This window comes from Theobroma umbraticum, unplaced genomic scaffold, assembly GCF_002168275.2.
Source record: "Theobroma umbraticum cultivar Fairchild unplaced genomic scaffold, ASM216827v3 scaffold_44.0, whole genome shotgun sequence".
Lineage (NCBI taxonomy): Eukaryota > Viridiplantae > Streptophyta > Magnoliopsida > Malvales > Malvaceae > Theobroma > Theobroma umbraticum.
In genome coordinates, this window is record NW_018397255.1 from 7165371 (window position 1) to 7169369 (window position 3999).

Sequence of the window (3999 nt, forward strand, 5' to 3'; positions counted from 1 at the left end):
TTAAATTATTTATAATTTAAAATGATTCGTATCAAAATCATCAAATATAAAAATTTTTAATTTGTATTTTTAAAAATAAAAAATGAACTTATATTAGTGCATAAGAAAAAAATTAGATCTATTTAAAAATTAAAGTATCCAAATAATCTTTAATTTATTTGATGAAATTGAACCCCACGGGGATGCATAGGCCATTCGTTCGTTTTTGAATAAAAATCCTATGGTTACTACAAGACTCTCGACTTATATTTTACAATTATATTTTTGATATTTATAATTTATTTATGATTTATCACTAAAAATAATGGTTAAAGTAGGGGCGACTCAATAACATTAAAATCCTAAAGTAAAACATTCAAATGAAGCTTTTGTTGAAATTAAGAAATTTTTTTAAGCTTTAAATAATCAAATTTATATTTTTGATTTGACATATTCAAATATTTATTATCAAAAAATATTTTGCTACTATAATTATTTTATATTTTTTAAATGATTAATATAAAATCAACAATTAAAATTTTTAATTAAAATAAATTAATTATCACATAAAATAGATACAATATAACAATATAATATAAACTCTAAATTAAAATAAAAAAATTCGTTAAGATTAAAATAATAATATATAATTGTTGAATGTTTATTGCAATTAGTAAATGAGGCTCATGACTTTATAAAGATAATAACATAACAAACTTCTTACATGTTTTTTGAAGGAAAATTAAAATTGAGAGCAAAAAAGAGTAAATAAGGAAAGATGAATTCAACCGTGAAAATTATAAATTGAAAAAAAAGATAATTAGTTTTATATAAAGGAAATAAAATAGTTGTTGGAAATCATTAAATATATCTTGCCATCAGTTGATTGAAAATAGAAAACATATGTGAAAATAAAATAATTGTTGAAGATCATTAAATACATATTATTGTTAATTGATTGAAAATAAAAAAAAATAGCTGATAATTAATTGTATTGTAGGAATTGGAAAGTGATAAAAAATTGAGTTTATTAAGAGCATAATTAGAGAAGTAAGAGAATATGTCATTTTATTGATTATTTTTAATTTTTATATATTTTTAACAAAAATGAGATAATTAGTTCAAAATTAATAAGAATGTAGAAGTGAGAGGGAATAAATATTTATTAGATATAAGAGAATAGATAAATAATTTATTAATTATCTTAATTTTTATATATTTTTAATATAATTAATTATATTATTATAAAAATATAAAGTCTCTCTAAATTTAAGGCCTAAAGCCTTGGATGACTTTACCCAAGGGCCGACTTGGGTCTTGTAGTTTACTAAATTATGAATTTAGTTAGTTATTTTATAAAAAGTAAATTGATTAATATCTTAAGTACGAAGTTACTTAAAAAACATTTGGTTCAAATTTAAAGAACTAAAATATTTCAAGTTATTTTTTCGTATTTAAAATATTAATTAGGTAACTTTTTTAGTAAAAAAATTAAATTAAAGTACAGAAATATTTCATATTACTTTGAAAAAGGAAATTTAATAAATATTCTAAGTAGGGTTAAAGTACGAAAATATTTTAAATTATTTGTAATTTAAAATAATTTATATAAATTTTTTTCAATTTATACTTTTAAAATAACAAAAAGTAGCATATTAATGCATGCAAAAAAGAAAATTTTTTAAAAAATTAATTACAATAATAATCTTCTAAATTTATTTGATGAAATTTAACCTCACAACAATGCACAGGTAATTCGTTAGTTTTTTAATAAAAATCCTATAGTTATATAATGCTCTTGAATTATAGTTTACTATTATATTTTTGGTATTTATAATTTATTTACAATTTATCACTAAAAGTAACAATTAAAGGATAGATTAGATCTTATAATATACTAAATTATGGATTTATTAAGTTACCTTTTTATAGAAAGTAAGTTGGTTAATATCTCAAAAAAAAAACGGTTAAAGAATAGAAATATTTAAAGTTATTTTCTCAATGGTTAGAATATTAATTAAAAACAAAAAGTTTCAAGTTACTTAAAAAAAAGATAAATTGGTTAATATTTTAAATACTGTTAATGAGCAGAGATATTTAAAGTTATTTTTTTTAAAAAATTTAGGATATACTAAAGTTACTTCTTCTGTAAGAATAGATTTGTTTAAAGTAGAAAATATGTCATATTACCTTGAAAAAAGTAATAAATCTAGTTAGTAGAGTTAAAGCATGATTATTAGAGCCGCAACAAAGAAAAAGAAAAGCAAATTGTAAAAACATAGGTTTTTTTTTTTTTGAAAGGTAAAAATTAAGTCTTATTGAAAATAAATAAAAAAAAGAAATTAAAAAAGTTACATAACAAAAAGAATGACGTGGCTTTTTTGAGGAATGAATTGAGGTGGCATTTTTATTGGTCCCAAGGGGCTGATGTGTCTTTTGTAAATAGCCATTGCTGCTCATTTCGAGTTTGGGGAAGAAGGGGAAAAACTTTACTGATGTTTGAGTGTTTGGCGTTTGGTGAATTAAAAATTAACAATGGTGAGATTTTTATTTTCGGAGAAATGGCGCCAACATGTTTCTAAAATGGGTGTTCCCGCCCATCTGCTTTCCTTTCCTTTATTTACATTAATGTTCTTTCTCTTTCGCTCTTTGCTTAAACTAAAAATTGTCGTCAGTGAATGAAACCAAACAACAAGGTGAAGCAAAGAGAGAGAGAGAGAGAGAGAGAGAGAGAGAGAGCTAAGATTGGAAGATCCCTCAATCAGATTCTCACCAAATTATGGGATCAGTGGCTCTTTTGGATTCTAATTCTTCTTCAGGTTTTTTTTTTTAATTTTTTTCCTTATTTTTCCCTTTCAAATTGAATTATTAATACTTTCTATATATTAATTTCCGAATGTTAAATTTTGATTTGGTGCTGGTAGACCTATCCGTAATGCGATTTTTGGCAAGAAAAGAAAAAAAGGAAGGTAGCTGGGCCCCATATAAATATTTATGAATTTTATTATATTAAGTAATTTTTTCCTGTAAAAGGGAGAAAAAACTGTGCATTGCCAGCTTGAAATAGGTCATCCAATCTCTATAGGTTAAGCCGACCAGGTGATGATAGATTGTTTTCATTTCATTTCATTTTCAAAAGAAATCCATTTTGTTTTGTAATTTCCACCGCAAACGCAAAGGTTAGAGCTTGACTGTGATTTTCGATATTTTTGTTGTTGAATGCAACGCCTTGTAGGATACGGGTTCCTTTTAATTTGCTATTCTCCAATGATTTTCTTGTTTGTGCATGCCTTAACTCCCTTGTACTTGAACCTTGATGCATTTGTTTTTCCTTTTGATGTATAGGAGTGTTTTTTTCTTGAGGTTTAAGTAAGTGATTAATATTATTTCTTACAACCAAATAAAGTTGATGTGGGTATAAAAGTCGTGTCAATAGTTTTAAATTTTATTTTTTCAGAGAGCTCTAGGAAAATCATCTAAGGTTTCGCTTGGTTTTTGCTTTTGTGACTTGTTCTGCCATTTGCTTTTGCTTGTTGCTTCTGAAACCACAAGGTAAAAAGCCTAATAGCAACAACAATAATCAATGGAAGTTGTTTATCCATTTTTTTTTTGGCAGATTTGATTTTTGGGGTTTTTTTTTTTGTTTTGTTTACATCTTAAACCTTTGGTTTCATAAACTTAAATTCATTCAGCAATTATAAATTTTAATTTTCATTTGTATTTCCATGGTTGTTTACACAAAATATTCGAGTGACATTCAATAAGAATATTTTCCACTTGCTAACATTCGTCCTTCCTCGATGTTAACCTTTGATCCTTGGTATCTTAGAAATGAAGATTGTTAGGCTACATGCATGCACCTGAGCATTGGCTCATTGATTGGTGCATTATCCCCTTGTCTAGAGAGTAGGGTTCAAATCTCCCTTTCTCCAATTATAAAGAAAAAAAAAAGATTGTTAGACTACGTGCATGAGTCATTTTTCTTATTAGGAAACAAGTTTACGTGCATGAGTCGTGCAT